The sequence below is a fragment of the Strix uralensis genome, chromosome 1 (assembly GCF_047716275.1).
Source record: "Strix uralensis isolate ZFMK-TIS-50842 chromosome 1, bStrUra1, whole genome shotgun sequence".
Taxonomy (NCBI): Eukaryota; Metazoa; Chordata; class Aves; order Strigiformes; family Strigidae; genus Strix; species Strix uralensis.
The window spans coordinates 13839606-13852050 of NC_133972.1; the positions used below are offsets into that span (position 1 = coordinate 13839606).

At 40.9% G+C, this 12445-nt stretch overlaps 1 protein-coding gene across 4 annotated transcripts in view; it reads left to right on the forward strand.

The window, feature by feature from the left end:
* Window positions 1-1104: 1104 nt before the first annotated feature.
* BLVRA (biliverdin reductase A) overlaps window positions 1105-12445 on the forward strand; it is a 33015-nt gene continuing 21674 nt past the window's right edge. For 2 of the 4 annotated variants that reach the window (XM_074891159.1, XM_074891318.1), the window contains exon 1: window positions 1105-1211. The gene's annotated coding sequence lies outside the window, so the exon portion shown is untranslated. Of the gene's footprint in view, window positions 1212-4162; window positions 4221-4287; window positions 4810-12445 lie in introns of those variants that run through there. The other 2 variants (XM_074891410.1, XM_074891236.1) reach the window with 2 other exon arrangements.

The window sequence follows — 12445 nt, forward strand, 5'->3', positions numbered from 1 at the left end:
AAAAGATGAAAAGAAGAGTGTATCATTCTTACAGTCCCAACCTGCAGAATTTCAGAATAAAGACATTAAGGAGGTTAGAACTGCATTTTTAAGTTTTATAGGAAGACAGACTACTTATGGTATTACTTCTTACACATAGCATGCCCCAAGATTTGCCACAAACAGGCTGAATTGAACCCACTCGCAAAAAAAATAGTTACTGGTTTCTTCAGAGTTATTTCTACTTTACGCCTGAGGTGAATGAGTACAGAACTTGATCCTTTGTACCTGTAGTCCCAATGTGACACAGTTTTAGGTTGTATCATAGTCTGTGAATGCCCAGTATCAACATAGTATAGAATGATCTGTGGAATTCAGACCATCCTCACTTCATACACTGTTTATTGCAGGAACTACTGGCCTGGGGGAAAAATAGCTTCGCCCTCCCAGGCTTTTTTCTTCCAAGCCCTGAATGAAGCATCTGAAAGTCCTGTTGCACGTAGGTAAGAAACAGCAAGTAAAGAGGCTAGGAGTAATATCTGAGTAAAAAGTGGCTCTCCAAGGAAAAGCTAGTGCCTAAGCACGGTATGTGTGGGCCTGGAAGCAATCCCTGTAGGAAGGGAGACAAAATAGTCTTGAGTAAGAGCTTGTGTAACACCTGGCCTGGCCTGTCCCAGCAGCCGCTCTCTCTATACCGCCTGCTTGGGCAAAGCCAGGCGCAGAATGATTTCTTTTCTGCTCGGCACTGCTGAAACTCCCGATTTCCCGAGCACGGACTCAGCCTGCAGTGTAAACCCTATGGATGCCGCTGTGCGGACACGAGCACTGCTGATGTACCAGCGTCTCCAAGCATGACTGGGCTTGCGTGACTGAGCTCTGGGTAGTGCCTGGCTGGGGTGACCTCTGCGTGGGCTTAACCGGGGTCTTGCACAGGTCGCCAGGGAGGTGTCGGCCCCTTGCTAGCCATGTGCCGCTTTCCTGGTGTTTTCCAGATGAAAGCTCCCAGCCTCAGTGCCTGCACCAGCCTTTCTGCTGCTGCAGCTGCTTCTGGCTCTAGCCCGCCCCTATAGTGTCCTTATTGGATTCCTGGCCAAGGGGGTGTTGCTGCAGTGATAGCAACGGGGCGAGCGGTACATTGATATGCTGGAGCTGCAGAGTGCTGCATAAGAAGGAGCTGCAGGGAGCGGAGGAGAATTAAACAGGATCACGTTTCTCCTCTGTGAGCTGAAGAGGTTAGTGACTATTACTTAATCCCTGCTAACTGTAATTAGGATTTGGAAGCACCGCTTTCGTCTTCTGAAACCCCCCCCCCCCCGCCCCTCCACCCTTCCCAGAATTGCTTGCCACCAGCGTTTCCTCCTCGGTTGTGGAGGAGTAGGGGACTCCTGCAAGCCACGTTGTCCTAGCTGCTCCCAAGACATCCACCACACTAGAGGGGACAGGCCAGCACTCGGGGAGGAGGGAACCAAGAAAGAATAAAGAGAAAAGCCCTTTGTTTGGAAGAATGTCCAAGGTGCAGTGAAGCAGAGTATTAGCTTGTAAATCATGTGGAAGTAGCCAAGTAGCATCATTGAGTGACCAGAGGACTGCATGGTGAGAGTGTTAGAGGTCATTTAAAACCTTTCCTACGAAGTATCTTCTGGGCATGTTTTCAGAAGTGCTGAGTTTCCTCCAGATCCTGTTAAAATCCATGTTTACTGCAGGTATTTGACAACCCCTTCTGAAACAGCAGACCATTAACCTTCCTACACCTCAATTTACCCCTGTGTAAAGTGGAGATGAGAATATTTTACTTTTGTAAAGGAATGTGGTGGGGCCATATTCCAGGCAGCCTTTGGTGGGAGAAAGGTGGTTCTTATGTTCTCGCATATGGTACAGAATCCATGTGTAAAACACATTGACACTTTATTAATAATTACTTTATGCTCTAGTCACAGCTACCACCAATCTCTAACTATTTAAAAAAACCCCGTGTATCGAGGCTCAGTCTACACACAGAGAGAAGACAGGCTCAGCCTTTATATAACTCTCCTGGCATCATGCTGAACTTTTGTGTTGGAACTTGTTCAAAAAACCCAAGCTGGTGTTAATTAGAGCAACAGTTTATTGAACTGATTTTGTTCAATGAATGATAAAAATGAAATGAAATGAAAGTGATAATGAAATGAAATCATTTTTATCAAGCTCCTTGCATTGGTTTGCCAAATTATTTTTCCTGGAATGAGGATAGTTGTTCAGCTGTTGGTTCTCAGATTACAGATGTGAACACAGAATGTCACTGCACCAAAAATCAATTAACATTGCATTTGAGCATCTTTCTGTCATTTGTGTCGATAAATGAGAAAATAAAGACAGATCTGTTTCAACAATATAAATCCAACTTGAAGTTTAATCTTCACAAAAATAAAGAGCAATAGGTAAATATTTAAAATTATTTTCAGCACATATAAGAAAGCCTTAGTTAAAATCTTACTAAAAACTATTGTCACAAGCAGTGCACTCAACTTATTCAATAATTGATAGTAAAATACTAATGATTGATATGATTCTTATTAATGGATTTGTCTTCCTGAATTTACATGCACACGGTCAACAAAATGTTTTTCTAATCCCAACCTCACAGTTTCTTTAGTCAGTGAATTGAGTTACTGTTTGTGAGCAACTGGAGTTTAAGTCAATGAAGTATGGTTTGTGTTATCCTTAAAGGAATGGCAATGCATATTTTGTGTAGCTAAAAAGGAGAATCAATCTTTGTAGTTTTCAATTTGTTATTTTCAGTGTCTTCATTATTTTCCAAATTGTTGTGCTAAGTGGATGTTTCAACAACCACTCCTCACCCCCCAAAAAAACCCTCCAACAGCCCTGGAAGACCATCAGGTTCAGCTCTGAAAGACTGCATTTTGAATGTCACAGGGCCAAACTTTATAAAGAAGAATGTCTGCTGTACCCACAGACTTCAGAAACTAAGCTCAGCAGATGAGAGCAGGATGAGGAAAGGGCCACTTTGATTTCTGCACTAAAAATAAACAGTCCTTGTCAAAAAAATGAAGATAAATGGATAAATTAACTGGCCAGTTTTCAAATTAAAACAGGAACCACTTCCCATCTTACACTTTGGTGTAAGGACTTCAGTAAGATGCAGAAGTGGAATTGACATTTTTGGCTTTTTCATGATGACTCTGAAGGCACCTCAGTTTCCTATGGCTTGTAGAGAGGATATTGCACTGTGTGCTGTGCAGATTTGTTGTAGGAAGCTTCAGTGGGTGTTTTCCGTTACAACTGGCGTGGTCCATTGAAGCTCTGTATGTGCTGCCATCCTTGACTAGGTAAGCAGCAGTCAGGCAACAGCAGAGAAAAACAAACCAAAGCTGGGAAGAAGTGGAGAATATAACATAAAGAGCTTGAATAGATGTGATAAAGAGGTGTTTGCAGTGGGACAATAACTCCCCAGGAAAGGAGTTCCTGTGTTTGACTCAGTGGTACAGCAACATCAACATATGCAGCACCCGGGATAACTCTTTCACCTCTAATTTTCAGGCAGATGTAGATCTTTCTGAACCTTGCAGGTGGTGCTCCGTGTAATAAAAGAATTTACATTATACTTGTACTGCACTTTAAGCGAGGAGTCAAGAAGATTACTTCACTGAGAGGGGCAGGAATGGGGTTTAGGGAAGAAAAACAGCCTGAAAGCCAAGGCATTTAGCAGCTTAATCCTGCAGTCAAAAAACCCCAAACAAACTTGAATGTACACATGCCCTGTTGTAATTTAGAACAAAGGGCCTGTCCCTCTCCTCTGGAGCTAGCTGTGAACCCATGGAAAGTGTTTCCATGCATGTAAAGCCAAACTGTGGGGCTTACATCTTGAAACTTCATAAAATAAGTGCAACTGTAATATAAATATACATTTGACTCATTTCTTCTCTACTAAGCAAAAAGAGCTTTAGCTTTTTGCTTAACTGGACTTAGGCGTTCCCTAGACTAATTTTTGCAACCCAGACAGAGCTCTACTGTGCTAATTAGAAAGCAGAAAACACACCTGACTGGGAAAGATAATGAAATGCACTTGCTAATCCTGTTATTCCAGATGAGTAAAAGCCACCACTGCAACAACATGAGTTCAACTGTTAGCATAAAACAAGTTTCTCTTTTTCTTTTTTTTTTTTTTTAACTTCTTTCTTCTCAGGTTAGCATTGATTTGCAGAAAAAAAGACTCTCTAACTCGAAATAGAGTTATAAAGCAGGTATGTTTTACTCCGGCCGGGGTGCAAGGGGATTTCTCCACAAAGCTTGCACACCCACCGCACATTTTACCAAAAATTTATAGAGTGTAGATACACATATTCATTGGATCACATAACACAAACATACATATGCACGAGTAAGGCTGGGTTAGTTCAAAAGGCTGATGTCAACAGTTTATGTTGTCTTTGCACCTGCGCATTGCCTCCTGGTGGGTGTCTTCAGGGGTCTTTGGGATGAAGGCTCGTAGTCTTTCTCACCTAGTTTTTTCCCCGGAGCATGCGCAGATTCTCTTGGCCAATTTCTTGAACAACAAGAATGTTTTTCAGCTGGTTTACTCATTCTATCTTATCTAAGAGAACCAATGGAACTTCTACCATCCGTATATGGCTATCTTTACTCATTACCAAGACCCTACTAGTTAGAGCACACCTGTTCCCCAAGGACAAAAACATGATATTTTGCTGAACACTGCAGTTCTTGGTAGATTTTCACAGTAAACTGCTTTGTTTTGATGAACACAGTAGTCCTTGGTAAAATTCCACAGAACAGTCTGGGCAAGCAAGATTCTTGGAAATATTCAAAAATACTGTAAGTAATACTATAACTTGCTGTAAGTAAGTAAATAAGTTGCTAAGCAGTTTGCTATAAGTAAATAAGTAAATAAGTCTCAAAACAAGTAACCATTTCTCTGTATCAGCATTATAAACCAGTTAGAAAGACCCTGTTTGGGGCAACTAGTGTTTCTGTTACAGTAACTCTCCTAAATGCTAAATTAAAGGCCACACTGGCTAATACAGCAAGCCTTTCTCATGGCTCAAGTAATGCTGGTATGTTTATTAGCTTTCCCTCTTAGTGAAATGTGTAGGCAGAAAGGGATCTTTATTGTCTTGTCATTACCTTTGTTCTGTAAATGCGAGTAGAGGAAAGCTGCCATAAAGAATATGGGATTATTAAATAATGCTGTAATCCCTAAATAAGAGAAAGAAGTAGTATAGGATGCAAGGGGAAGAGTTGAGACCACAGTCATTCTAGTTGAAACACTATGGATGTTTTTTAGCTGTGCTAGAAGTGATAAAGCTTTGTGAACCTTTCTGTTGCCAGGGAGAACAGCCCTTAGTATTTACTGTCCTTTGCAGACTCTGACACAGATTAGTAACAGAAGACTGGTTAGTCTGTTATTCGGTGATGAATTTAGAGACTGCAGTGGCGTGCTCATACTTGTCTTCAGGGTAATTTGCTAATTTTTCTCAGGCGTAGAACAATTTTGTGTAGCTGGAAGTGGGATCAGCATGTTTGTATAGATCTCTGGGCTTACTCTTGGTAAGAGTACAAATACATAAAGGACTGAGATTTTTTTTGGCCCCATTAAATCAGATTCATAGAATTTTGATGGAGAAGGCAGATTAACTCCTAGCGTCTGTCTTCTAAAGCTATGATTCTGTAGTGGCAAAAATCTGTGAGGATCACGCAGAGAAGGGTAAAGATGGATTGTGTACTGGTGACAATTGACTGTTAAGTGATGAAGCTATAAAACAGAGTGGTACCCTTCTGGGCTTTGTCTGCTTTCATTTTTGGTGTCCCGTGTAAGACAGAGTAGACCTGTTTTTCTTCATAAGTATAGAGTACTTGAATTTGCAGTCTGAGTAACCTGGAGATTGGTATCTGTTAGGAACAGCCCTGAGATGTCTTAGGTTCGTCATCCAGAACTCAGGATAGCCAGTACTGGTGGCTGCTGGAAATGTTTGCTCTAGGAAACGTGTTTTTTCATTTGGACTTTGTAATCGTCTCAGATGGCAACTGCTGGGCAAAACTTTGATTTTGAAATCTATTTTACGTTTACTTACTTGCATAGTGAAGTGGAATAACTATCCTTGCATTTAGCCCAGTATTTAGAAAGATAAGACGTACTGTCTGTTCTTACATGCCTGATATCTGTAATGAGGCCTTAAGACTAAATCTTTTTTAAGAATAAATTTTAAGAATAAATCTTTTCAAAATAAGCAGGTCATTTGCCTGACTCCGCTTACTGCTTAAAAATAACAGTATTCTGACAGGTGTTTCTAACCCAGTCCTTCCTGGATAGGTCCTGGTGGCAATCAGCCTGATCTTGTAATATTTGCAATATAGACACAGTGAAAACACAGCAAAAGAATCATAAAAATATCCATGTAATATGATAATATAAACAGGGCTTAAAGTGGCTTGATGGTGGCTGGTCCTCTGCTTTAGGGGAGAGAAGAGATTCACAGCCCTTCTCCTCTTTACTTCTGAGCAGGCAATGTGGCAACATAGTTCTGTGGCTGCTCTGAGCCCGGTTTTTCTGTTAAATACTTCACAAAAAAGGAAGCTGCTTTCTCAGGATGGGCGGGAATGGAGAACACAGTCTTTATTCCCTGCTGTCTCTGAAGAAGGCCTGATTTTGCACCAGGGAAATGCATGATGCACTTCCCCCCCCGCCCCCCCCCAAATGCAAAGTCAGCAGTTTTCTCATGTTCATGTACTCAGGTTGAAAAAGCACATTTCAGAAAAACTGCTGGTCCACTGCAGCTTACCACCATCCCTATCAATTGGCTGGTACCTTCCCAGCATCAAATGTCCTGTAATATCAGAAACAGTGTTCCTGTTTTTAAGACATGGGAGGGGAAGTCCTCCTATCCTAGATGCCGCTAAGTTATCAGCTCCTACGGAAGCATGAAGGTGCTGGAGATTAAGTTTCTTTTGGTTGAATGACTACTAAATGAGGCTTCAACAATTCATCTTTCGCCTTTGAGCTGTCATACTGCCACACTGACAGAGATGGCCTTTTTCATCAAGAGAATCATCACGAGCAGGGAGAACTGATGAAGTTGCCAAGTCACTCTCCATCATATTTGAAAAGTCATGGCAATCAGGCAAAGTCCCCAGTGACTGGAGAAAGGGAAACATCACACCCCTGGCAGGGAGGTTGGACTAGATGCTCTGTAAAGGTCCCTTCCAATCCAAACCATTCTGTCATTCTAACAAAAAGAAATTCAAAGTACATTTCATCACAGTGTGCTCGTTATTATTAATTTCCAGCTCCTACATCACTTTATTTTTGCTTATATGCCTATCTGGAATGAACTCTTCTATTCCAGACTGCAGAACTAAAATCCGTGTGGTCAGGAGGAAAAACCATCCAGCCTGAAAGCAGGTGTAGTCAAATGGCTTGTGACCTGTAATTCTGGCTCACAAGCCATTGTTTGGCCACACATTCTCCAACTCAGTTTAATCCTAACCAAAGCCAATGGATCCAGGTGGACTCAGAAGACAGATCATTGCAGACAGTTGTCAGTTACGTATTCTGAGCTGCTGAGGCTCCATGGCTACCTTTATGTACAGAAGTCTGGCCGTGGGAGGGAAAAACAGGGATTTATCATCCAGTATCTAAGGCAGGCATCTGTAAAACAGTGACAAATTACAGATGCCCATGTGTAGTGTTTGTGTTTATGATACTAATGTAGGATGTCTTGTGTTTTCCATTTCTAATGATAAATAAAGGGATGATTTGTCTGAAACACATTTTGTGGAGATGCTACAGTCATGCCTGAGATGTGATGGCTTGAATAATAGAAATTAATCTTATACAGTGAGCTTCTTTCCCAGAAGCTCAAAATGCTTTGTTGAGTTGTGGTAGCAGAAGGTAAGGAGAGAAGATGGGATTTAGACCAATGTTTTTAAAAGCTACAAGACTAAATAATGAGCAGGATTGTTGTGATGTTTTAAAATTACTTCTGTGTTACCATTGGTAGCATAGGATGGTGGTGCTTCAGTACACCCACTCTCATCTTTTCAGAACTCAGTGACCTCTTTGGCCATTTAAAGGAATGGTGCAGTTAGGGACATGAACTTGAGGTGGGGACAGAGTTCTTCTCTTGTAAGAGTAACTGTTAAATCACTTCACCAAAATATTGCAGAAAAAATGAAGTGGGTATATGCTAATGAAATCTGAGAGAGAAATGTCCGTATTCTGTTTCAAACAGAAGTATTCACTCTTGGAAATCTCCTGCTTCCATGATCCAGTTCTTTTTCTACCTCTTTTACAAGGTATATTTCCCTCTTCCAGTGGCCTGAGTATTGTCTGCTCCTGAACCTCTGCTGTAGCTGTTTTAGTTATTGCAAATTTAGGCGGTTGTGCCGATCCCGCCTTTGATGGGATATTATCCATCTGTTCAGCCACAGTTATAAATAAAATACTGGTCCACATTAAGCACATTCATTTGGCAGAGGAAATTAGAAGAGTGGTGCTGGGTTCTTTTATCCCAATTACACAGCTATGCGGGTTCTGAATAGGTTGTGCATTTAAAATACTCCTCTGAGCGAGCAGTCAGCTTTGCTTAAACGTTGCAGCTCCACATCTTTAAAGGCAGATTGTGAGGAGTAAAGGGTTTTTTTAAAGCCTATTCGCCAATTATAGTTATTTTTACATAGGTTTTGGAGATGGTAATGAGTTTTGTAGGCTCTGCCAGGAGCTTTACCAGTCCCAAACCAATGAGATTTAATAAAGTATGTAGAACCTACGATGCCCATAATATACTGGCACAATCCATCCTGTATCCCTCTCCAGCTAATGTCACTGCGTGGACCCAATCACCAAGTCAGTTTATAATTTTTAATGACTTTTGTGTTCATGACACATCCATGTGCAAGAGTTGCAATAGACGTTTTAAATATAAGTAGTTGTTGGAGTGCCTTGAGCCAAGTAGGATCTTCTGCTTTGCCTGCTGTTGGACCCAACTTGATGGCAGTTTTTTAGATCCTTTTGGAGACTTTTTGGGACAATGAATCTGTTGATGGTGGATCTGTAAAGAGGCAGACAGTTGTAAATAGGAACCATTTTGTAGGTCATTCTTTCGCTTGTTTATCGAGCCTAAGTGTGAGCCTGAGCATGTCAGGCTCGAGTTGGCACACTTGAAGGTTTGGGTTTAGGCATGCTCAGAGCTGTCTGACTGTACAGGAAAATCAAAACTAGTGGGTAATTTAGCCATCTTCTTGGCATATAAAATAACATCTCTGCTTGTAGAAATCACAGGGTTTGATGTGGGTAGACCTAGGAATTGGAAGGGGAGATGTGGAGTTTGCTTTTGCATTGTGTCCGGTTATACAAAAAGAAAGCACTGTTCTTCCTAAAACTTTGCATGGGACCTAATGTGCAGTTGACGTACAGTGGGAAATATACTTTTACAGCATTCCTGTAGCCTTTTAAATTATTTTTTTAATTAACTTTCTTATCAGTAGGATTTAAGTAGGATACCAAACGCCCCCTCTAGTGGCTGATATTTTGGTAAAGGTGTTTTCGGTTTCTTGGAACAATTTTAACAGATGAGTAGCATGTCAGGACTACTTGACTGCTAAATCACATTGAATTGCAGACTAGCTCTTCATGAGAGAGCAGACTAGTGTCTGGCCTGTACGATTCTCGAGTATTGCAGTGCCCAGTAACGTGACAAATACAGAGCTCTGAAGTTAGGAGGGATTTGAGTAACTTCAATTGTTAGTCTTCATTCAAGAGCTATTTTTTTTCCTACTCTCAAGCAATTGCTGACATGGGTAGATTTCCAAAATTTAATGGGAATGGAGAGCATCTATTGCATTTTTCAGGCCCTACTGAGGAGTGGTAGGCTGATAAAATGACAGAGGTGTTAGCCATTGCATGCATGATTTGTAAGATCACAACATAATGCAAAACTTTATTTACTTCCCAAGTTATCTCAATCTAGTTATTAAAAAAAACCTTTCTATCACTCAATTTACTTTAGAAGGGTGAAAACATTTTTGCTGAGGTAGAAGAAGAGAAAGTTGTCTAAAAAAATACACTTGTCTGACCAGCTACAATTTATGTGTATGTTTGCTCTGAAGAGAGTATGGGGCAGGCCTCTGGTGTTATGAGTTGCTGTCATGCTAACAATGGAGGCAGAGGGTTTCAGCAGACATGGTAAGCAAAATCTTTATGGTGACTGCAGCGTGTAGCAGGAGTGCTTTTTTTGTTTGGGGAATTCTCAAAATAGGTCAGCCTGTTACAGATCTGGGATGCAGTGACCTTTAGTGGACCGGAAGATAGGTATCATCTATTGGGTTGAGTCCATAAAGATATTAAAAGAACATGTGGTTGGATATGTGTTTTGTTCTTGTGCCTACTAATATTACAGTAAACAGAAAAAGCTCTTATTTCTTAATGTACTTGTAGGAGTATCCTCATTGATATCAATGGGATTACTTGCGATTAAAGCTAAGCATGCATGTAATTGCTTGTAGGGTTCGGGTTTCAGAAGAGTTTAACAGCAAGAGAAAGGAAAAAAATGTATTTTTGTGTCATGTGTTATATGGCATTGTTTTATATAGATATTTCAATACAAACCTTAGTTATACCCACCTTTTTTAGAGGTCTGATCTGTGTGGGATTTCCTACCACGAAGAAGAGATGTTGTAATAATACCTACTTCTTACATTACACTTATCATCAGTAGGTCTGGGAGTGCTTTATAGAAGAGGGAGATTTCCCCTTCTCTGGAATTGAGAAGACTGACAGGGAAAGGGGATGTAATTTGCTTGCTTTAGGTCACCTAGTAAACTTCTGGGAGAAGGTAAGACAGCCTGGAAATACAGCTTCCCTGCATCTGCCCAGCCCAGCTCTACATTCATTAGGCCCTCTGAAGAAGAAAGTGCTTGTAGAAAGAACTGTAGTAATTGGCAAGCAAATTTAGGGGCTGATGTAGTAATTGAGAAAATATTTCAGAACGTTTTTCTGTAATTGTCCATCATCACTTTCATTTGTATTACAGCAAAGACTTGGAAGTTGCTCCTGGCTTTAGAGTTTACCTGCAAAGCATTTGTGAATCTATCTCCTGAGGTGGAGGAGCCTCTTTGCTCAGTCGGTTACACAGCAAAACCAAAATGAGTAGCATAGGGGAGGGAAGGGAATGTGCTCAGATTATTTGGCACATCTCGGCTCCCTGACTTGTCAGCTACGCCTTTTGTGATTAGGTCCGAGTAGTTTCCCCAAAAAATGCAGGTATGGATGAGTAGTCCTGCTTCTTTTTAACGGAACATGAAAAGCTCTCAATTTTAAAACTCTCAATTTTAAATTTTGCACAAAACAGCAATGTCTTTCTATGAAATAGGTGTTTAAGCAGAGTCTCAGTAGTTCAGCCACTTAGCCGTGCAAGTCTTTACTCTGGTGGCTTTATTGTTCTTTAGGGAAGCCAGGGGACATGGTTCACGGTCCACAGGGACCTGGTGGAGTTCAACTCTGTGACAGCTTTAGTGTTTACGTGGTGTTAAGCCAAAGAGGTGGTGGAGGATGAGTTTCATGCCTTTTTTTCCTCGTCTTTGAGTTAGTAACATTTTTAGCTTTACTCAGGGTTATTTTCTGCACTCTGTGTTCAGGCACAGACTGGTACTATAGCAGTAATATTGTTTGAGCCCATGGAAAATTAGGATCTGTGAATTGCTGATAGCTCCATACCATAGCTGGTTCTCCTGAGTGCTCATCTAAAACTGGATTTTACTCCAAAGTAATTGATAGTCGCTTGTTAAAACACTCTTCTTTCAAAAATTGTTATAGCACATTAAAGCCTGACATAAATTTTTGGGACTGTTTGTTGCTCTCTTTGCTTTAGTCATATACTAATTAGCCACATACAAACAGCCTTTTGGTTAAAGAATAGCAGTGATGAGGCCGCAGTTATGTGGGATTATTTATTTACCCACCAGAAGTTTCACAAGGCTTTTTGTAATTCACTCCAGAGTAGTTCCTGGAAACCTAGCATTAGAAGTAAGGGTGGTGGGTTTTTTGCTTGGTTTTTTTTAGGGTTTTTTTGAGGGAATATTTTTATAAAATAAGAAGTGGAGCCTTTTATGTCTTTCTCTTAATTTTTTTCAGGTGCCCAAAAATGGGCTCAGTTCTTTCCTGGATAGTTTCAGCATTAGTGGTGTAGTATCCAGATTACCTCCAGATGACATTTGTATCTCAGCTGTCACCTATAGAAATCAGTTATCTCATGCAAAGTACTTATAATAGGCGAGGTCCTCCACTTTATGCTGGCTGCACAAATCACTATTTTTCCCCCCACATTGAAACGATACGGGTTATCTCAGGGCAGCGTTTCAACCAAAACAAGCCAGACCGTGGACTTAGCTTCTCTGCACATCTCTGGGACCCCACTTCAGAAGTGTTATTTGCCTTGGTTTTTCCTCTTCAGACTAG